Source organism: Halichoerus grypus, chromosome 3 (assembly GCF_964656455.1).
Source record: "Halichoerus grypus chromosome 3, mHalGry1.hap1.1, whole genome shotgun sequence".
Taxonomy (NCBI): Eukaryota; Metazoa; Chordata; class Mammalia; order Carnivora; family Phocidae; genus Halichoerus; species Halichoerus grypus.
The window spans coordinates 194,785,011-194,809,292 of NC_135714.1; the positions used below are offsets into that span (position 1 = coordinate 194,785,011).

At 39.8% G+C, this 24,282-nt stretch overlaps 1 protein-coding gene and 1 long non-coding RNA gene across 19 annotated transcripts in view; one reads left to right on the top strand and one right to left on the bottom strand.

Annotated features, from left to right (window-relative positions):
- TENM3 (teneurin transmembrane protein 3) overlaps nt 1–24,282 on the bottom strand; it is a 602,365-nt gene that overhangs the window by 321,763 nt on the left and 256,320 nt on the right. The window contains exon 1 of one of the 17 annotated variants that reach the window (XM_078069867.1): nt 11,760–11,911. The exons of the other annotated variants lie outside the window; for them this stretch is intronic. The gene's annotated coding sequence lies outside the window, so the exon portion shown is untranslated. Of the gene's footprint in view, nt 1–11,759; nt 11,912–24,282 lie in introns of those variants that run through there. 17 annotated transcript variants of the gene reach the window in all.
- On the top strand, nt 12,080–22,938 carry LOC144381426 (uncharacterized). Of its 2 annotated transcripts, XR_013446673.1 has the most exons (4): nt 12,080–12,531; nt 20,076–20,281; nt 21,535–21,630; nt 22,362–22,938. It is a non-coding gene; the product is annotated as an uncharacterized LOC144381426 (long non-coding RNA). The 2 variants fall into 2 exon arrangements; XR_013446674.1 differs by lacking the exon at nt 21,535–21,630 and having other exon boundaries at nt 22,094–22,938.

The following is a 24,282-nucleotide window of genomic DNA, read 5'->3' on the forward strand; positions in this document are numbered from 1 at the left end:
TGATTTTCCTTACTAAACCAGTAACTTCCTAAAATACGTGATGGTTAAATATTATATATTGATTTCTGATTTTACAGACAGAGGATAAAAACTGCAATATAGTAATCACGACCAAGTACAGTGACTTACGCTCAGTGATTACTGGGTTAAAAAATCTCTTTTTACAGAGAAATCGGGTTCAACGCTAACAATTTCACTAACAATTTCCCTGCATTTAAGGATGAGTTGTGTGTAATAAATAGCACACACAGAAGCAGGTCATAAAAGGTTGTTAGCTTCAGATCTCTTGCTTTATTTGAAAGAAATCAAATGTTACAGAGATAGCGAAACACCACTGTCCCTGCTCCTGTCTTTCTCCCCTTCCCTTCGTCTGTCCTTCCACAGACTGCCGCTCCGTGTGACTGCCCTTTACCCCTCCCAGGCCCACAGCTTCAGTATTTTCCAGTGGGCTTCACTCGCCACCTCAAATGTGTTAGCCTATTGTAAAAGCAGGCTGATTTAGGTGGCTGACATCTATTTTGGCAATGTGAATCAGGCGCTCAGATACTGACATTTGATCAAATTATGACTGACTAAATCATTTTTAAAAAAATGTAACTGAGGAATTCTCCTAAACAGGGCAGATATATATATATATATATATATATATATATAATTATATATACATGTATATATAATTATATATACATATATATAATTATGTATACATAATTTTATTCTTGGTGAATTTAAGAAATAGAGAAATAATTTAATGTAATATACCAAATTTACCTTTATTCCATCTTAAGGTCCTCTGTCCTACGGTCACGATGGTGACCTATTCTCGTATCAGAGCTTGGAACTACTTATCTCTGCTTCAGAGTATTTCTGTTTCCACACTGCAGAGATTAATAAAATCTTCAAGTGGTCTCCTTCCAATGAGATATCTCATTAGAGTTTGAAGTATACCCTAGGAACTCAGAGGTGGATATCTTGGTATTGCTAGTTGACATATTTCTGGAAATGGGGGGTCAGAAAAGAATTTTACAAAATATATACAAGGAGATGTTCTTTTAAATGAAAAGATACTATCAGCTGTCTTTCTCCATGAATATACTTTAAAAATCTTTAATATTGAATTCTACCCATGTTCTTCCTCAGTGGAGGTGGGAAGATACTACACGTTTACAATTCTAATGCCTCCCTCTTGAGAAACTGAGGCATTATTGAAATAAACACTATTAATAAGCATTTTCAGGTGTTTATACTGATATCTGAGCATGAAAGTAAATAACTTTTTTTCAATTTATGAAAGACCTGGCACCTGAATCCCCTATTCCTAACTGGAAGCATAAAAGGAAAGATTGAGCTTAGCTTTCTGTATGAAATGTAATATGCATGAAATTTAAATATACTTTAAAGAAATCAAACATATTATCAGACACTCACAGACCTTAGTAGTTTAAAAAGGTCTCAGAACCATTTAAAATAAACAACTGTACATTAAAATCAACTATAAAGCTTTAGTTTCTAAATTCTGAAATTTTAATTGTTCTGCCCATTAAGGACACCATTGTGGGCTCAGTCTTGAATCTCGACATGTAAAAAGGAGCTCTAATGTAATGCCACTCAACTCTTAAAAATACCAGAATTCACCCAGATGACTATTATTGCCTTCAAAGGGCCATCTCAGGGGTTATCCCCTTTTCTTCTCTTTTGAAAAGGACTCACGGAACATATTTAACTGTCATAAATACGCTCTCTCTGAATATAGATCTAATTTTATGAAATAGCCAAATGTTGGTCAGTTGAGGCCTGGGAAGGAAGTAAACAATCAAACTAGCCAAACTGGTATTTGATCAAAATGAGACATGCCTGTATGACAAGAGCTATTCTTATCTGTGTCTTGCAAATAAACTCAATTTCAAAAGAGGTTTTTCAAAGAAGTTTGGTTAAGGTACTACGACGGGAATATGGGAAGAGTAACAATCTATTTATTTTATTTTATTTTATTTATTTTTTTAAAGATTTTATTTATTTGGCAGAGAGAGAGCGAGAGCAGGAACACAAGCAGGGGGAGTGGGAGAGGGAGAAGCAGGTCTCCTGCGGAGCAGGGATCCTGATGCGGGGCTCGATCCCAGGACCCTGGGATCATGACCTGAGCCGAAGGCAGACGCTTAACGACTGAGCCACCCAGGCGCCCCTAACAATCTATTTATAATGAGGACAACCACCTTCACTTTCAGGACCTCTATTACAACTAAAGGCCAAATTAGCAAGCATACATGGCCCACAGTACATTAGCCACTTCCCTGGAAGCTGGTGAGTAGGGTATCCTTCCCCCAGAGTTCCTCTGCAGGGGATGCTTTCTCTTCTTATTCCTTAGGCAAAGCTGAATTAACAAAAAAAGCCAGTGCAGAGCCCCAAATTCCCTAACCAATGACACCTTCACAAAAAATGCAAATATAACATGCACAGAAGCAGCAGATGTGGCATGTACATAAAAACAAGCTAACCCGGTAGCCCAATATGTAAAAGCTTACTATATATTTTATTGTGCATGTTTTATTACCATTTCAATTTTTTTCCCAATAATTTTAAATCCACTGAAGAAATTTTAAAGAACCTCTACTAGAATCCATAATTTGAAGCCATTGATCTGGTTTATCTCCTTTCACAAGTACAATTCCAACTCAAGCAACTTTCCCAAGGTCACACAACCAGATAATAGTTTAAATGCTAATTTGTTTGACTCCTAAGCAGAAGTTCTTAGCAGACCAAAACTATGAAAAAAACAAGACCACCAATAGATTAGCCTTGGGCACAAAGGAGTAAACACAAATATAATTTATCATTTTGCCAGGTTCAATAAATACCATTTTGATGTGTTAATAGCCTTTAACAGTTAAGGCATTAGCCATCAATTAAATAAACAAACCATTAAATAGGGAACAGAAGTGTCAATAAAGGCATAATCTACTAATTTTCTAATCAATGATGCTAATCATTGCTGGATATTAATCAGGGAGTGGACATTAGCCATAGTATAGATAATCATTTATAATTATGGTTCACTAAAAAAAAAAATTCTAAATGATATTAAAAACAGAGTACAATACTAACCACATATTCACTCAGTAAGTACTTGTTGATAAATTAAATGCTTTGCCTTGAACAAATGGAAATATTTGTAACATTCATTGATTACAACATTTACACAAGGTTAGAAACGGGCATGTTTCTCTTCTACAACAGTAAAGAGAACTTACACATGAAGCAAAGTTAGGACTAAAGTCAAAACAAAACCCAATCTGACTTAAACTGGAGGCAGAATTCAGTCATGAAGGATAGAACTTTGAAATTAGGACCAACCTGTCCTTGTACTTAAGTAAATGAATAACCTTACACAAATTACTTAATCTCTTTAAGCCTCAATTTTCTCATCTATAAAATAGGGAGTAAGAATATTTACTTCATAAACTGCCTACTACATCTTGGGTCTTTTAAAATGCCATAATAATAGTTTCTAATGTAAAAAGCAGACTGGAAGTCAGGGGCTCTGGGGCCCCGTTACTTCGTAAGGGAGGGATGTCCTGTCCTTCTGTCATTCCCAAGGGAGGCAGGAGCTCACCTCAGGTGTGTGCTTTACCTCTAACCAGCAACTTACTTAGCTGTTTTATGCCTCAGTTTCCCCATCTTTAAAATGGAGATTATAAGAGCACTGGCCTCCATGAGTTGTTCTTGAGATAAAATATCTGTACAAAGCGTTTAGCACAGAGACTACCATTTAGTAAACACTTAATAAACGTTGGCTATTATTAGGCCTTGCTTCTCCAGTTTATAAAATGTGTAGTCTGGATTAGGGGATCTTGAGCTTCACTTCGGTTCTGAAAATGTCTAATCCTACTCACTTTCACAGAAGTTAGTAAAACTGGTTTTTAAAATTTGGTGGGTTTTTTTACTCCTAAGGTCAAAGAAGAGGGGGCAAGAGAGCAGAAAGATGGGGTTTCCTTTCCAACACTCCCCATCTATTAACCCTCTGGTGACAAAAACCCTGAAGGTATACTAGTTCTTCCTTCAATTGATCACGTTAAAGAATACATCTTCCCTACATTAGTCACTTAGAAGAGTCTCATTAGATAGGACGTTTGCCAGTTTAAAAAAAAAAATTAGAATCACAGGTATCTTTATTGGTACGCTTAAGTTTCAAATGTATCTCTACATGCAATGTCAGCTTTTTTTTTTTCTTATTCAAATTTAGTGTTATGACTCAATGAGCCCCTGGATCCTTTTAAAAGTCCTTAATTGTGGAAATTAACATTTTGCTTCGCCTGAACACCTAACACCTATTGGAACCCTGCTACCCCAAATTCTCGCCTGACCATAAATGCAAAGAAATGAAGGTATTAAGCCAAAAAGGCTTTTCTAAGAGGCCAAAACTAAGAAAGCTAATAAAAGTAGCTCTGAGAATAGTCTTTGCTCACAAGCTTCCTATTCCTATTTTACGCAAAAATTACAGTAACAACAAAATAACCTTGGCTGTTTAATGACAGGATAATAAGTGAAAGTAGGAGCATGGCAAGAAAGAAAAATGGAAAACCTGTCTTAAAAATTACACCTAGAGCTGCACATGGAATTAACAATTCTTACAAGAAGGAATGTGATATCTGGAACAGGTCTGGAATCACACAATACCACTTTCAGATCACTGTTTACCATTTAAGACCTGTGTAACCTTGAATTAACTTAACCTCTCTTAAGTAACAATTTTCCCATCAGTAAAAGGGAGAAACCCCTTCTAAAAGGGAGGTTGCGAGAGTAAGATGAAGTAAGGGCCCCAAGATGATACACAATGGTAATAATAATATTAAGTATCATTATCTGGTGTCTTGGATTGGGAATAGTTAGCCCTCACCAGCTCCTGGGTAAATTATTGTATTGGGACATGGAACAATAGAACTGGTGTTTGTGATGATGATCTGTACCGAGAAGTTAAACTATAATTAATCTAGTTTGTTCTCTACGTATTCAGCAAACCCTTGTGGAATGACTACTGTTTCCTCAGCATTGCGGTTAGTGCTGGTATGTAAAGATGAACAAGACAGAGCTGTGACCTGAAAGAACTTGTCCCCCTAGTGGGGGAGAGAGAACCTTAAAGAAATGATGAGAGTACAATGTGTTAAGTGCGGTACAGAAACATGCACCAGGTGCTACCGAAGTTTTAGACGCCAGCTCTGCTGAACGCAGTCGGTGAAGGCTTCAGACACAAGATGCCAACAGAAGTTGGCTCTTGAAAGAGCTGTGACAGGGCAAGAAAGGGCCTAAGTAGCATGGACTAAGGGAAAATGTCGAAGCATGGGTGGAGAGGTATGAACCCGCAGGAGAAATGGAGGGATAGGTGGGGTCATGAAAAGTCTGGTGAAACATACTAAAGAATTTGGACTTGATCCGAAAAACATAATGAAGACGTGATGCAGGGCTGTACCAGGGTCAGAGCTGTGAGTCAGAATCACAACTACGATGACAGTTTGGAAGCTGGAGGAAAGAAGAGACAGAGAAGGGAGACCAGGTTTAGGGCTAACAAAAGAATCTAAGGACCAGATGAAAAGAGCCTGAACTTCGCCTGGACAGTGGGAAGAGTAGGGGGAGACTGGGGGGAGTTTGTAATTCCTTTCAAATGCATTTCAATTCAGTATGTTTGTTTTTAAACTAAGAAATCCTTAAAGTACTAAATCCCTGGCGAACCACAAAGTCTGTCTCCTGTCATAACTCTTTTTGGCGATTTTGAGTTCCTTTTAGATTTTACTGTTACATAATTCATAGCAAGATGATAAGGCGATATCTCCGATAAGGTCTGAAATAGTATTCTAGGTATTTTGATAATGGGCCATTTTTTTTCTTTCTTATGATAAGATCTGTACTTCGTTCTGATTAAATATAAGAAAAGAGAAGTCAGTAAAAAGTAAAGCATAAGCTAACCTCCAATCAGTAAGGTCTGACAGCTTTGCCTAGGAAAACAAAAATCTTGTATGCAGCACTTAACTGCTCTAACTAGGGTTTCCAAAAAGGTTAGATCTTGTACTGTTTAATAAAACTCTTCCTATTATTGAACAATACTTGTTCAAATATTGAAGCAGGAATTTCATTTTAATGGAGTTGATAGAAAATGCCTCACGAGGGATGTATTGACCATAAAGTTAAGAAATATAAATTATAAATCTTTTGGTTTTAACTTTTTAAGCAAAGTGATGACTGCAGACAGCAGCAACAGAACTATTAAAAGTTGAATAACCTTCAAGTAAACATACTTAGGCACTTGTTAAAACAAACATTATTCCAAATGCTAAAATTGAGGCTCGCAAGTCTACCCTCTTAATAGCTTAAAAACAGTTTCAAAAGCAGCAGGATAGCAGCTTCTTTGCAAAGAGACTAATCATCATGATTAAAAGATCCTTAAAAGCAAATACAGAATGGTCAGTCCGCCTGATCGCCTTAATTTTTAATGAAGGAATATCTTCAGATATATCAATGTATGAAACAAACGTGGGAAGGAAAATCTCCTGTCATGAAAAAAAAAATAGTTTTACTGTTCACCTTCACTCTGATGATCCACAATTGCAGGCAATAATATTTGAAAACAGAAAAAAAAAAAAGGAAATATGATAAAGCGGTATCAAACAATCTGTCAGTGATAAAACAAGCAGGGTGGCTGTCATAAAGTAGCCAAATGGCTTTTTCCACCTCCATCAAGGTCACTTTACTGATGATGGGCTCAATAAGATGATAATGCATTTAACCACTTTCCTTGCATCTGACTTCGACCTCACAAATCCAAATGGCCTTGTTTAACTACCCTGGCCTTTCAGCATTTCCCTGAACAAAGATAATTAAGGAGATGTACTGCCCCCTACGATCACAGGAACTGAAAGACAAACAAACTTTTAAGAGCACAGCCAGGTGTCTATTCCACTAATGCACAACTTTTAAGCAGGAGGTAAAATGAAATAATGGTTAAATAATTATAAAAGGTTGACAATGTTAAATTTGTTATATACGGTATTGTTTTCTTTAAAAGAAAAAGCATAAAAAGAGTTCCAGGCTACATTTTACAGGTCTCTAGACAGCAGGTCCTCTCTCTCTCTCTCTGCCGGAAATAGTTGGAAGACTATGGAGAAAATGTACCATGCAGAAACTAACATGAAAAAAATTGATGAAAACTCCCAAATGTCATTTTAATTTAAAAAATTTTAGGCTCATATATATGTATATATATAAATAAATAAGCCTGAAGTGTTTTTCCATATTAGTTCTATATTAGTCATTTTGGTATGCTCTCTAATCCATTCTGCCTTGGAAATATACAAAGCAAGATGTTTATGGGAACCAGCATTTAATGTTAAGAGAGGGAAATAACTCTTAAGAGAGAAACTCTTTTTCTTTTAAATACTGTAGTACGTGGTTTCCCAAATCTTACTATTATTTAGATGTGATGTACACTCAAATATCTGTGTGTACTTTTTAATTTTTATTCTTCCCTTGTGAAATGAATTTATCGTCAGTAATATGTATGCCATAAACTATTTCTGGGATACCAAAGAGGTAGTTATTCTCACCCTACAGTAGTAAAAATTAAAAGTAGATATTTCAAAACTTAAATACATAGGATTTGTAACGGAACAGGTAGGTCTGTAACTAAAAATCAACATACACATTTTAAGACAACTGGTTTCTTAAATATTAAAATATGTACCATGTCAAAACTGCTAAAAACATATATAATCAAATAACTGGTACACATCAAATTATTATTCCCTATGGGAAAATTTTTTTTTGACATGTCAGAAAACAACTCATTATCAATACCTAAACTCACACAGGTTAAAAGGCCTTAGATATAATTGAGTATTACAATAACTTTTTATTTAAGATAAACTATTACCAGAGTCATATTATTTTCATTTATTCTATATTATTTATTACTAGAGAAATCTGCAATGCCAATCTGATAAATGTAAATATAATGTCTAATGTAAAATACCTTATTTAAAGAAAGAATTAAGTGTTATTTTGGCTTTAACATATTCCCTATTTGAGGATATAGCATTACTTCAATATGATTATAGCCAAAACAGCACTTAGGATTGATAACTTAACATCCATATTTGTATGCTTGAGACTCTTTCAAATCAATGTGATACAGCAAAATTGTGCTAGGTAATACTCATCTAAAACTGTGGGAACCTGAATGCCCTGGCTCTTCTCTCCTCTTCCTCTAACCTCCCCATCCTTCCCTTCCTTTCTCTCTGCCCGGAAGTTCCAACACCTTTATTTGTGACTGCTCTTGGATTAGTTAAAAATCAGGTCACTGCAAGATCTAACTCTTTAAACACTCTCACAGTTGTGATTTAGGTTTTTAGCCAAAACTATGCAGAAGTTCTGATCTAACTCAGAAGGGTACAGCTTATGTTGATAGTCAACAAACAAACAAACTATGACCTGTATCACTTACTTTTTCACTTGGACATATCACTCGATCTCCTTCATGGTACCAAATTCACAACGTCCAAACATCCTTAAGGAAGAATATCCTATTTCTCAAGAGTTTGGCACGAAAGCACTCACATCCAGGATAAGATGCAGTAACTTCAGCCATACTTTAAACTACCCATCTATGTGGGTACTGCACGTATACATATATATATTTGCACAGAGAATAAGAAATCCATAGTAAAGCAATAATAGTGTAAAATTTAAACTTTTTCAATATGAGGAAAACTTAATAAAAATTACTCATTTAGATAAGGATTTAAAACAAATATAATGTCCTATATTTAGCTTTTACATCTGGATCGTTAGAAAGGTGGTTAAAAATCTTTATTCAAAATTGTCTAAAGTCCAAAAAACAAAATAAATTATAAACATAAAGAGACTGATGTTCCAACGCCCAATCTCTTAATTGCTGATCAGAGCTGAAAATAGATCTTTTTTTCCCCACTAATTGAATGAGTCTTGTTAAATCTTTTGAAATGCACTTTAGAAAATGCAAGAATACAGCTTAGAACAGGTTCTTTAATTTGGGTCATTTTCTGTTACTTGCAGTAGTGACGGGTGCTTAGCAACGCTGTTCTGGTGGCCCTTTTAAGGAAATGAATACCTGGAATACAGCATTTTAATCTATTTTATGGCATTAATTATCAAGATCGCTGTATTTTAGACAGTGCCTCCTTTGCCACTTTCCTACGTTATTAAAGAAAGGAGTCCCGTGATTAATTGAATGTATTATTTCAGATGACAGAAGATCCTGTGCACCCCCTTTTCCAAGTAAGAAAAAAAAATAAGGACATAAAAACTAGTAGTAAATAGAAGTCACAGAGAGGGTTAGTTTAAATGTTTAGACAAGGATCTTCCACTGAAAATCAGGAGTCCATATTAAGTCACTCTTATTTTTCTAAGTCTTCAGGAGGAATTAAATTCTATGATGCCACACATTAGGCCGTTGATATCTGGGAAACGTGATGCGACACAGCCAACATGTAATCAGATTTTATTTGGTACTTAAAGATTTGCAGAAGGTTTTAAATATTGATTTTATGAAAACTTGTACATGAGAAATGTTAACAAGAATATCATTTAAATTACAACCAAGTTATCCACTTTATGTTTATTTTAACATGCCCAAATGATCAACTACCAGGAAGACAAGGAAGCAAGGTAAAATAAAAAGCTACCAAGTAGTTTTTAAGAAATCGAACTGCCATGTTACACTCTGTAAATACGTCCATTCACCTCTTATTGATAATCAGCACAACAGGTTCAAGAAGCTAGTAATTAAAAACATTTGGAACACTCCCTTCTTTCTCTGATCTCAGTTATCATTGTTAGAAGTACAACTCTCCTAACTTTTTCCTCCTGATGACACAATTCATTTTAGATTTCATGTCCTGGACAAGGAAGGTGACACTCTCTCCTATCACCATTCCTGTCTATGTTCACAGCTAATAAGACATCAAGTGACTCCCTCTTTGTCTAGAAGGTACCCTAATTTCAGTCTTTAATGGCCAATTTTTTAAAGTTTTTAACACTCAGCCTCCAAAGATGAGAAAGAAACCAGGTTAACAACCTGAAATCACATTTTTAAAGTTTCAGTGTATCAGTTACTATATAATCAGCATCTCTTTAAATTAAACGTATTTCATATTTGATCTCAAATTTATCACCAAATCGTGCAAATCACAGTCTAAAATGAGTAACACCAAAATTTCACAAGTTTTTTAACCTCTTAAGACAGATGGACATTGTTTGGGGCTTGGGGGTTTTGAAGAATACAGTTGCATTTTAATGCCGGGGAATCCGTTGGGGGAAAAAAAAAATGTGTGGCACAGACAGTGTATCTGCACTAAAATATTCTCCTCCGGAGAGGGAGGCTTACTAAGTTAGCTGTCTTTCTAAAATGCCTTCTCTGGATATTTTCTGTCCTTTCTTAAGGACTACTTTAACAATTAGCACACAGAGGTCTCTGGATGAAGCTCTGAAACATTTAAAACCAGAGAACAAAAGGTTTATTTTAAAAATGAAAACCTTGGCTTGTACAACTCCAGACGTGAATCTGCTTTCAATTACTGAAAGTATTTCCACTTCAGTGGAAAGGGATCAAATCTTCAACTACACCATCTTAAGGCACTGAATTTGATTATATTAGGCTTTCAGAAGACAGAATGACTTTGTGACAGAGGCACACATATAGTGTAGATATCATTTCTGAGATACTCCGGAGAGATAGAGACGCCAGCACGGAAAGGGAGGAAATGGGACTTCTCCTTCTCAGAGCTGCCACAGATCTTTGTTTTATTTTATGGACATACACACATAAGTGGTAAAACATTATTTTTACTTTCACAGACAGTGCGCACGTTCTTCCCAATCATCCCCCCCCCCCCACTCCTTTTCCAGGAGTAACCTGCATGGAGGCACCACGGCAAAGTTGGATTTCTTCTACAGACTCTGCTGTTTAAAACCCTCTCCTGGCAAAAATCACACACTAAGTATTTCGCAAGAGAAAAACCGCTCTTTTAATTAGCACGATTATTTTGTACCTCTTTCCCCATTAAGCAATCAGTATGATGGATTTTAGTTAATGGAACCAAAGGGCTAATTAATTTAAGCTCAACGCCGATTTTAAAACATATCCAAGACAAAAATGATCAAAAATCTCTACTGCTAACATCTGCTCCGAACGAATCCAACAAGATCCACCGCAGAAGTCACAGAATGCAGGGAAAAGACAGCTTTACCTCACGGATTAGGACTGAATACTACCCATTAAAAAAAAAAAAAATCCACCTAATTAAAAATACCGGGAACAAAAGACTCCATTCTCCCCGCGGCTACCTGCACCACTCCGAGTGACGAAGAGTCATCGAGAAAGTTCAGCCTTTACCTCCTCTAAACCCTTAAATTTGGTCCCTCAGGGGTTAAAAAGCCACCTCGTTTCTGATGCTAATGTGGCCTCTGCAGCGATTCTAACCCGCGCCGAGCCTCCTCCCATTCCGACACCACCAGGGAGAAAAGCGGGGCCGCCGCCGTCGCCGTCCCCGAGTGCGGGCGGGCGAGCGAGCGAGCGGGCGAAGGAGCGAGCGACCCCGCCGCGCGAGGAGCCGCGCCGGGAACCGCGCCGGGAACCGCGCGGGGAGTCGCGCTCCGCCCGGCCGCCCAGGCCCCGGCCGCCGCCCCCGCCGCCCCGGCCGCCGCCGCCGCCGCCGCCGCCGCCGCCGCTCACCCACCTTGCCGCGGCGCGCCCTCGCTGTGGCCGTGCGGAGCCGAGCCCGGCGCTGCCAAGTTGCCTCGGTCTGGAGCGTATCATGTTACAGCGCCGGGCTCGGGGCTCCGGCTGCGAGCGGCAGCCAGACATGATAGGCTGAGGCTCCTCTGTTTACACCCGGCCGCGGAGGGGGCGGCGGCGGCGCTTAACCCCTTCGCGCCGGGCCGGCCGCCGCCGCCGCCCCGCCAGTCCTGCGCCCCGCCGCCGCCGCCGTGGCTCGAGGAGGCGGCCCGGGACGGCCGCCGCCTTCTGACCCCTCCTTCCACACAGACACACACACACACACACACACACACAGACACACACACACACAGACACACGCGCGCCGGGGCATTTTAACAGCCGTGCCCCAAACGAAGAGTGCGAAAACTGCACCAAAAACTGGTTACAGGCATGCTTTAAAGCCCCTGATAGGTATTACACACACACACACACACACACACACGCACGCACACACGCCCACAGGCAGGCCATAAAACATCGCTGTTCTCTAATGTGGGTTTGCGGGTTGCTGTAGATTTTTCCAAATCGGTTTTCTCTAGAAGCACTACTTTGCCGTGCTCACAAAAGAACCTCTTTCCCAGCACGTGAATGAATCCCGACCCCCGATCCGCCACCATTCAGGCGTCACCCAGCGGAGCTGTTTACTTAGTCCAGAGGAGACTGGTGGCCACACTCCCCCGGCCTCAGCGAAACTAAGTGCTCTCGCTCGCAGGACGCGCTGCTCGGGAGAGGTGGGTGTCTCGGCGGCGGGAGGGGTCGGGGACCCGGCCTGCAGTCGAGCGCCCGCGGGCCGCGCGCTACTCGCGCGGGTGCCGCTGGCGGACGCGGCGGGGACCCGCTCGGCCCCGCCGGCCCCCCGGGGCTCGCCCACTGCAGTAGGCCGGGGGCCGCGCCGCGCGCCCCTCCTCCGGCTGCGGTTGGGGACCCCCGCGAACGCCCCGGAGGGAGCCAGGCGCGCGCTCCGCGGAGGGAAGACGGTCCCTGGGGCTGGGGGCGGGGGTGTGCTCCAGTGGTCGGGGCGAACTCTCACTGATGTGCCAGGGCTGGACGAGCCTGACCTGGAATAGCTAATGCGCTGTTCTAACTAGCTGTACTTTGAAACGAAAGATACTTCAGTATTGCAGCACTTAACGTTTCTTTAAAAATTGTCCTTTCCCCCTCCCCCCTGCAGATCCACTTTTCTCATGATATTTGTATTGCCTCCAGTCCAACGTCCCTCCTCCTAATTTCTCTTTTTTTCTAGAACATTCCATCCCTCTCAGCTTCTTCCTCCATTAAACTGAGACTTGAATGACTGTGTGTTCGTGAGTTTTGGGATTCAGCGTGCTTTCTTCCCAATTCCTCCTAACCCGTCGAAGTATTTTTTATAAATAAAGAAACAAAGACAACAAGCAGCACTTTACATTACAATATTCATATCAATCAGCACACCTTTATATTATTAGTTGTCATTCCACATTTGAACGAACTGTCTTCTAAATATGGACTTAAACCAAAAAATTAATACCTCAAGAAAGGATTAGTGTTCTCCATTTATCAACAAGATCCAGTAATGAATGTATTCTTACCTCAATCCGTGATTCAAAAACAGTAAGTTCTTTTTCCACTTTAGCATTCTCCTTTTACCTTGACTTTTGTCACTTTTTACATCGAATGCTACATACAGTAATGTGAATAGAGCTCATCTGCCTCTTGGTGGATACTTTTCCTTCTCTGTTTTCATTACCATCTAACACATGCATCATCATACATGGAAATGTCTGACGTTACTCAACGTTTAAGTAAAGTCTCTATCCTGTAGTGTTCTCTCCTTTCAGTAATAATGGCTCCGCTAAAATCCTGACTCACAAGCATTCTGTTACAACATGATTATGACAACCATCACGTCTGTTCTTCCCTGAATGGTCAATATGTTCACCCTTTAATTAGGACATTAGTAAGATATCCTGGAAATTATTTAAACATTTCTTTGACACAGTCTAAACATCAAAGTTATTTCAGGGTTTTGAAACTCTCTTTAGTAAAATTGGGTCAAAAAAATAGAACAATAGATATTTTGTGGGGCACCAAAAGACTTCTAAGGTCTTAAGCAAATACCTTCCTAAGTCATAATATTTTGAACGTGATCATTTCACAGATCACTGTGATGTGTGTGACTCTTCCGGTGGGGGGGGTTGCCTGAAATAATTGCAAATAAACACTATATAACTATTTGAGCTGGAATATGAAGAGGGGTGTTGTTCAATTGGACTCTTAGAAGAATGAAATAGGTAAAACATTGCACAGTTGGAATTTTTCAGGACTTGCAGGTCTTGTCCATGTGTCAGAAATGTACCCCTGGATTTTTAATGACACGCATTAGCAGATGTGGATTTGAATTGGAACATTAGAGGACAGAAAGATGAACACTCTAATGGGAAGAATGAAAGGTTTTAAAAACTTAAATCACTGTTTGGGTCAAGATGAATCTCAAGAAGACGGATATTTGGCATACTCATTTCCCCAGATAACTGCTATGTAAATTGGCCACTGATTGATAGCATTTATTAAAATTCCAATTTAAAATGCTAATTAAGCAATTTATACATATCAGATACAGGTTAGGTAAATTTTTATACTGGACTATATTGGAATATTCTACATATATACCTAGTTCTACCTTTTCTGAATACAAAACTAATTATTTCCAAATTGCACAAAGACGGTATCCCTTGAGAATAATCAAGGGCTTTCTTTGAACATGGTAGAGCAGCAGTGGCAACCCAAGGGGAAGAAGACGGAGAGATGTGGTTTTAAACGGTTTCTCTCACTGAAAAGTGAAGGATGGCTTCCACATCTATCTTCCCAAGAAAAGACGCAAAGTTTTGTGCCCACCCCCATCCATACAGTAAATCACTGCTATCTTGTAAATAAAGGAGTCTACTAAAGAGTTCTATAGAGACATATAATAAGGCACACATTAAACTTGTATTTTCATCTGCTACGGTTTGCCATCTTGATGATATCAGGAATAATGAGCATTATGGATACTGCCTTTTATAACTTAAGCATTTCTTGTCTAAGATCTGCAGAATTCCCCACAGTTCCATGAGCAGACACTATTAAATATGTTGAATTATGTGGCTATTTTATGTTGTGAATAAATAACCACATGGAATCATACTTGAGCTATTAAATGAATTTTACTTATAACTGAATTCAGTTCTTTAGGCATAAAAGCCTAATGACTGCACACCACAAGGAAGATTTTTTAAAAATGCATGAACCAAACCAAATCAAAGCAAATTGTATTAAAAAAAAAAAGTCCATGAATGAGCTGTTACTTCAAACTGGCACCAACTTAGCTTTAGTATTAAGAATTCTTCTGACCTCTCTCTACTTAAGCCAAAAATCTTGGGCAAAAAAATCAGTTTAACCAAAACTAGGATCATTACCTTTCCTGCTAATGATTAAGTACCGAATCCATACTGTCAGAGATGCTAGTACAAAATCAAAATCAAACACTTTTTGCTATACTAAATATATGACTATGATAACAACTAACATTGAGCACTTCATACAACTGTCACTCTCTTGAGCATTTAACACATTTTTATTTCTCTAAGCAAGCCCCTATGAAAAAGTAATATTGTTATCCCATTTTACGGATGAGGAAACTGGAACTTAGGCTAATAATGGTCCAATAGTTAGAGAATACCAGAGCTTAAATTCAGCCCTGGGTGTCCTGAGCCTGATGCTTAAGCTGTTTGACTAAATACTTAGTATTTAGTAGTTAAAACTGGTATTAAGCATGTAGTTCACTTTTGAAATCAAATGTGTCAGGATAAGCCACACCAAGGATATGAAAACATGATATTCAATTCTAAATTATTTGTGGATTTGGGAGGACGAAAAAGAGACACAGCACATGGTATTCCCTGTGTCTTGAAGTCAACTCTAAGAGTTAAGGTAAACAATAGTGCTCATACCAGTATTCTCTGCAAGTTGGAATCTTATAGAGGAATAAAATAGAGTTAATGAACATTCCTGATTGAGGGATTGGCATAGGTCAGTATGTATCTGTCACTCTAGAATTTAGTTTGGACTTTGTTAAAGATTACACATTTATTTGTAAACATTTTTTTCTTTTTTAAATAAACAAATATGTCAAAGACACTGTTTATGTCACCAAAATTACAGTGCACTGACATCAATTGGTACATAATAATTGTACAATTACTTTGTTACATGCTGTGAATAAAATTTTAGATTTCATCTTCTGTTTTCCAAAGTGTTATTTTGTCAGTAGCAAGAAAGTCTCTAACAGCTATGTGGATGCTGTTATAAGCTGACATAAAGCTGTATTTAAAATCATATTTCTGGGTCCTTTTTCCAATAAAGTTCAATTATCATTTACACTGGAACCAAAATAAAGGCTGGCGAAAAAGGCTCATAATAAAGTCCAATTCATAATTTTCACAGATGTTTACAGTAAATCTAAAAGGATAGTATAATAGCTAGGTGATTCTTTGATTTGACCTACAGAAAAAGCCACCCACAATATAGCTTTTTATTTCACAACTATCTGCAATGACCCACATCCAAAATCGTTTCTAAAAGGTAAGTTTTCTGCTTTATTTGTAAAGATGTTATCTCACCAAAAACACAAATGCCTTCTGAAATCTGATACTATGTGAAGACCTAAGACTCTTTCTTTAGATCTCCAATCATGTTTGTTGTGAGTCAAAAGAACTGGTTCTTATTTTTGTCCTAATTCAGGTGACCTTGGGCAGGAGCATGCTGGGTCCTCCACAGCCTGGGCAGGCAGGAAGGAGGAGGAAGCAAGATCTGGGAGTGTGTGATGAGGTCTGGACTCCTTGCAGGGGGCAATCAAGCAATGCACTGTATCCAAAAGGCTTAGTGAGCTTCAGCCCTGTGCTGGCAAGTATCCAAGCGGGAGGGAAGGGGGTAAGGAAGGGAGATCATTCCTCTCTAGTGGTGAGAGCAAGACAGGGGGCAAGAGGGCAGAGCTTCAAGAGAAATCCAGATGGTCAGCATGAGTTAGCTGGGGGTAAATATGCCAGGAACTGGGCATACAGCAAGAGCCGAGGACCCAAGTCAAACCACCAAGTGTCCAAGGGCAATGTTAGAAGGGAGTCTGTAGTAGAGTAGTGCGTAGAACCCTAGTTCCACGTATAAATTGCCATGATTGGGGAAGCACAGGAGAGGGCAAGTTGGAGTGCTACTCATCCATGGCTGGTTGGAGACCAGGGCTGCAAGCAGCAAGACTAATTCTCAGGCCCACCCAGGGATGGCAGTATTTGTCCATGCTTGGCAACTTACTGGGTTCAACTTATTTTTATGTTTTGAAAATGAGAATACATTCCGGGTGGAGGGTCCTTTGAATGTATTCTTTGACAGTCCATGTGTAAGAGATGTAAAGGTGATAAATAAAAATGATTGAATTCTTTTAATTGCAGTCATTTTGTCAATCTGAACTCTCTTTCCAACCATCATTCCATTTACCCAACCCCAAAGCGTATTTTAGTGTTAGTTCTCAAAAACACATTCTCAGTTAAATGTTAAAAAGCTAGGCAATATATCTTTGAAGTTAAATATATTACTATAAATACTTTGTCTTCTTTGTTCAGATACCAAGAATTAGGTACTCATTGATGTTTTTAGGTGTGTAGTTGTCTATAGAAGTAAGAAGCTATCCACAGGTCAAATCCTTTATGCAGTCGACAGAGCACAGAATCCCACAAACTTCTGTAGTCACTCTTGAAAATTTATAACATAAACCCGTATGTATTAAGATCATTTTTGCAAATAGTTTATTTAACAAGTCTTTATTGACAGATGAATCTAGATAATGTATTATTTTCAGGTGTCTCATGACATAGTCCCATGCAACACTTCTTTAATGATTTTTTTTCCTATTTTGTGAACATAAATCATGTCTAAGCACATATTTTTATATGTCACTTTGGATGTAGGTATATGCTTGATCCCTCTGCTTTTCACCTGGCCAATTTCTGCTTATTCATGACTTGGCTTGGAAGACAGTTCTTCCATTTAGTCTTTTCCTGATCCACTAAGAATAGTTTAAGGGCCCCCTTTTTGAGTTCCCATTGAACTCTAAATATCCTTTTCATACTATATTCTGCCGCTTGTCGACTTGTCTGTAACTCCCTCCAGACCATAAACACATGAGGGCAGGAACCAATTCTTTGCTGATTCCCCAGCACTTAGCATAGTGTGTTGCACTAGACACACTAAATAAATACTGATTTAGGAACAGGTAGATGGATGGATCATGAGAAACAAATAGTCCAGACTGAAGAAACTGCTTGCTAATCAAAACAAGTCTATCATTTGTATTTATCACACTATTCTGTAATTATTTGGTTCTCTGTCTCTGTCTCTGTCTCTCTCATACACACACACACACACACACACACACACACACTTAACCTAACCCAATCTAACCGAACCCACATTTTGAGGGCAGAGACTATGACCTAATATTGAAATCCAAAATCGTTTCTAAAAGGTAAGTTTTCTGCTTTATTTGTAAAGATGTTATCTCACCAAAAACACAAATGCCTTCTGAAATCTGATACTATGTGAAGACCTAAGACTCTTTCTTTAGATCTCCAATCTAGCACCATTGATAGTTTGAGATCACTATTTTTTAAAACTATAAATGTATACTTTTTCATTATAAGATCATGGAATTATAAAACTGGACATAAACTTAACATTTGATCTAACTTGGTCATACCCTTCTGGTTCCCAGACACAGATGAACCTATTTTTGGGTTTTTTTTTTTTTAACCCCTACCCTGCCACGTCCACTTTAAGTGATACATTACAATATTTCACATTGTTTACAACGAGCAATTCTATTTTGAAAGTCTCTAAATCTCTAAAGCCACGAGATATGCCCAAATGCTCTTGCTCTGTCTTCAATCGAAACAAGGAGCAGCTGGTCACCATTTTGTCAACAGTGTCCTTCATATTCTTGAAGATGATTATTCTTAAATCTCCCCTTAAGATCCATATTGTCAGGCTAAATAATCTCGATTATTTTTATTTGACTTTATTTTACCAGTTCCTCATGGGTCTAATTTTCATCTCTTTCAGCATCTTAATGGCTATTCTCTGAACCTCCTTCACAGGATGTCGTGGGAGTGGGGAGTTGCTGAGAACCACGTTGACTGGGTTATCAGGCTCTAGATTTACAGCTCTAGGCCAAGGAACCAGAAAGAAGGGAAAGAGAGTGAAGCAAGCATTTCATTGGATATTGCTCTTTAAACATGCCAGCGAGGGGTTCAGAAGTAGGGAGAAGAGAATTTGTTCTGGGACGCGCCTTTACTAACCCGTTCCGTCACCCTGATATTTCTGAGAATAGATGAGATGAGAGGCACCAAGTGAACGGAATCACGGGGGTTGCCTCCATCCAGGGGGCACCAAGGGAGACAGAAGGCGAGGTCTAGGAAGTCGGCGACAATCAAGAGTGTAGCACAACAAAGAAACCCCAGAAGAGAGGTTTCAGGACTCCAGGCAGAGAACAAGGAAGGCGATGGTTACCAAAGCTCCATGTCACAGATTAATACTTACGCCTGAATTTGGCAGGAAGCAGAAATTTGTGGCCTAAAGGAGAAGACTGTTTAGTAGAGTAATGGGGTGAATGTCAGATTTAAAAGCAAGATGGTGGGGAAACGGAGACAGCTCATCTGCAAATGAGTGTGTTTCTTCAAAATTTTTAGATTTGAACTTGACTTACATTTATTGAATGCCTATTATGTGCCTGGAACACCTTAGGTGTTTTCACATGAGATGCCTTCTTTAACCCTCCCGGGGCAAGACGAGTTTAAACCTAGTGTAGAAAACTGTATTTCCATTACTTAAAATACTCCGGAGGGTAAAATATACTGGTTCTTTTAGGCAAATTTCTACCCGAGGTCTCTCTCCGTCTATAAAAACAAACGTGCTTCACGCGTCTTATTAGGGGCAGCTTCGGCAGCATAAGGGGAATCATACAAAGACACCCATGGGGGAGAACTGAGTTTTCTAAAAAGGGGGAGGGGAGTACGAAGTAAAAAACAGGTTGAGTCAGAGGCTGTCAGGTAAGGAGAACTCCAATTGTAGTGTTCCTCGTCTCGGGGGCTGGCAGCTTCTGAGTGATAGCAAGCTTGGGGAGCTGTCTCTTTCTTTGGAAAACGGGCAAAAAAGACCTCTTTCCAGAGGTCTGGAGTAATTGAAAGGCAAAATAAGGACATCTCCTTAACAGATGCTGAGCAAGATGAATACATAAGACAAAAGATCCCGACCCCCGAGGCAAGTGTCCAGGTGAAGATATCGGCACTAGACTCTACAGGTGTTCGAATGCCTCCCCTCCTCGGTGGCAATTGGCTTTTGACATAGAAACTACTGTGAAAATACAGAGAGCTCTATGTTATTTTTGGCTGAAGGCCTTTGCAAGACTTTCAACAAAAGGTTTGTACAATGTGATCATTCAAATGAATTTTAAAGATTAAGGCAGAACAAGTTAGAGTATTTTAGAATTAATTTCATAATATTACTCATTAGATCAATATATCACTGTGTCACTTTAACCAGAGTTCCAGCTTTAGGGCAGATGATACAAGCAGCCAGGCTCTTGTAGTTAGGTACAGTCCATGTTGAGTGTATCTTTTTTGTTTGTATTCTAGCATGGATGTGGGGTGAAATTTACCATTCAAGGAATTTGTGTCAGGGTTTCAGAAAGATGGTTAGAATGAGGAATTTTCTGTCTGGCAAAGAGCAGTTAGATTAGATTGTGATTAACAGCAATTTATGATTAGTGAGAGAGGTCCTAAATTATACCTGGGCATTTATTCCATAAAAAGCTTTTTCTATTGCGTGGTGATTATTTCTAGCAAATTTAATAAAAACATGTAGTGTCATAATCAGTGTCAAGAAAATCCACGGCTGTAATTCAGATAAGCAGGTATCTTCAGATTTCTTGAATAGGCACCACTGAAGCTGATAATCAAATGGGTTCGCTGCAGACTAAAAGAACCTAAAAGGCACAAAGAGGCTTCAATAGTTGGTACACTGGAACCAGGGAAGAAACATCACAGCCCGCCCTTCAAGGATTCTCTACAAATTCTCTAGGAATCAGGAAATCTGTTGTCCAGATAGGACTCTTCTGACAGGCTGTGTGACCTTGCTAAGCCTTCACTGATCTGGGCCTCAATTTTTCTCTCTAAAAAAGGAAATCTCTCAGTCTTTTGAATCCTTTAAATGATCAAGCAGTTTCTTCAAGTTTCTTTGATGTCTTAGGATCCTAGTTTTTAGTTACTGGATATTTGGATTCCTGCATTTTCTTAACGTTTCTTCTATTTCTACTCTGCCTTTCCACTCTCCCGATTGTTTTGTGGCCTGTCCATCCAATATCAATTTACAGATCAAACTTTTGTTTGTTTCTTTGGAAGAATAAGTTCAGGGGCCCACTTGGTCATTTCCAAATGTTGACTTCTTAAGGCAGATGTGATTTAGAAAGCAGGTATTTTCATCTTTATTTGACTCCATATATTAACATTCCATGAGTTGTGATACTGGCCACATTCCAATGAGTTTAAGAGGTGAAAGGTTCTTTCTTTCCTAAGAACAACATTGGTGATTTTTTTCAGAAGCCAAGAGAGGTGACAAGGTGTATGTGAGTTACATTATTGTTGGTGGCCATCGTGTGTGTTTATTCTTTTTAGCTAAGATTTCCGTATCTTGCAAGATCCCATTCTTCTAATGCCTCCGTGTCCTATCGACAACTTCAAGTAAATTGTTCTACAAGTAAGAGGCTCTTGGTAAGTGTAGTCAGTATCACTACCAGTTTCCGGTCTTGAAGAGATCACACAACATCACCAAATGTTAGGACCCAAGAGAAACTTAGAGCTTATTGCTCAAACCTCTTACCTTCTCACAGGGCAGCGAGTGTATATGACCCTAAAAAACAGACATCCCTCCTATTTATCACTGATCCTAAATATTGTTGGCATGACCCCCACCCACCCCATACTTCCTTAAGTGAAGAAACAGAAGCATTATCATTTGCCTGAAGGCATCTGTTCAAGCCAAAGAACCACTGTCGATAGGAAATTAAGAATCTCCTCGACCTTCACAGTCAAACATGAAACTGCCCCGCCCCCTCTGGTTAATGTGAAATTTAATTAATGTCATTGTCACTGGCAGGGAAAAAAAAAAAAGATCTTTTCCTGAGCCTAGAATTAGAACGTTTATAATTTTCCACTTCTTTTTTCACTTCTAAAGGATCAAGAAGACTTTCCAAAGAGTAAAATACAAATCAATATTCAATTTTCCTCCAATTATGAAGAAATAAACCAACTTCAGGTCTTTCTTATATGTGTACTGCCTGTGAATTTGCTGCTCTCGTGAGAGACTAAGGATCACCTTCCCCTGCAGAGACAGCAACTACAAATGCCTAAAAAGGGAATATTTGAAAATTCTTAAATTCAGTCTTCTGCCTTTTTCCCTATCCTATTTCAAATCAATTTCCTATTTTCTCGCATTCCTCCAGGCTGGCAGCTATTCCTTCCGGGCCTTTACCTGGCCGAGGAAGACAGGCAGGCAAGCAGTTGCCTGTTCAGCGGATGCCAGGCTTGTTCCTAGGCTGGAGACAGAATGTCTAATCTCCATATTACCAGCAGCTTCCAACTGCCCCGTCTTAAAAAGCGTCTTCACACTTGGGTCCACAGGTTGGGGTCCCCCGACTTTCTTTTCAGTGGGAATTAAAAATGTTTTTTTTTCCCTTGGAATAAAGACTCTTATGAAAAAGGAAAACAATCACAATATTCAACTGGCAAGTTAAGTCACTAAAGGAAAAAAAAAATGCACCTGCAGTGTAAATACTGAAGAATGGAAGACGTCATGAAATAAACACTGTATTTGTAGAGTGCCTGAAGCAATACAATTGAAGTAAAGTAGCTTTCTCTGGCGCCTGGTTGGCTCAGTGGGTTAGGCGTCTGCCTTGGCTCAGGTCATGATCCCAGGGTCTTAGGCTCGAGCCCCGCAGGGGGCTCCCTGCTCATCAGGGAGCCTGCTTCTCCCTCTCCATCTGCCTGCTGATCCCCCTGCTTGTACTCTCTCTCTCTCTCTCAAATAAATAAATAATCTTTAAAAAATAAAATAGCTTTCTCTGGCAGGTCTGGCAGGGAGAATGGACTCTCCTGAACAAAACCGAAACTTCCATAAAACCGTGGAACTGGTGAAGACCACCAGCAGAGACCGTGAAAAGATTTCCCTGCCCACCTCCACCCTCGAGGAGCCGGCTCCCTAAGTGGAAATGGCACCGAGCCTTCTTGATGTGTTTGACTTGGTCACCAGACTCCTCTCGGTATATATCCGGAATTATATTTTTGTGGACTTCAAAGATGACCCGCTCAGAAGAACGACTCGCACCCGGGCAATTCCCCTGGAAATGCCGCACATCTCTGTCTCCCGTGTCTGATGGATCTCTGCCAAAGGGGGTGCCCAGACCTTCAGTCCCGCGGCTGTGGCTGCTTCTACAATTTCCCGGGGGTGGGGTGGCGTGGGGGGGGGACGCTGGGGGGGGGTCCCACCGGGGGGGGGTCCCACCCCGCGAAGGTGACTGCCTGGCACTCTTGGTAAGGGCTACGCGGTTCTCTCCTTTGAGTTTCTTTCCACGTGGATTTCTAAGCCGCCCCCCGCCTTTCCCTTTTGTAGTATAGAGCAAAAGGAAAAAAATCATCTGGTCCAATCTCTGCAATATAGTTTTATAACGTCAAGGAAAACAGGACAGAAAAGCAACTTACAAATAAAATACACTGATCTATTACTCTTCTCGTTTAATTCAATAAAGCATAATCATACAGTTCTCACTGCAGTACAAGCTACTTATTTCCTGAAACCAGACTCCTCTTCTGATTTTCCCGTTCCCTCCGAAACTTCTCGACTCTTAGGGGTCGTGTCCTTTGCCTGCTCTCCCCGTGCTCGCCGTGTTCAGGCGGAAGTTGCGACAATGCTCGTATTTTCACAGGTGCCTCCTCTTCTCTCGCACCCTTGTTTTGTTTTTCTTTCCTCTGAAACCCTCTTTATTCCAAGTCTCATTTCATTACCTCTGTCCTAGGATGTGTCCATAGCTCTGACATGGCCTCTGCATTCCCACTCCAATCCGTATTCCAGGCGAGTCTTCCAACGACTTTCTTGCAAATGCTCCTCCCACGCTCAAATCCTCATTGGCTATCTCCTGACTCCAGAATAAATCCAATCCTCAGTCTACTATCTAAGAGACTGTTCCAGGCTCAACTCGCCCTTGGCGATCTGATTTTTCTCAAATATAACCCTACCCTTTCTGCCACTTGTGAGTCACGTTGCGCCCTCTGCTTAGACACCCTCCCCTCTACCTCCCTTCATCCCTCTTCTCTCCGGACCCCCCCCCCCCCCCCCCCCCGCCCAAGAAGCCTTTTCTTCGTCTCTGA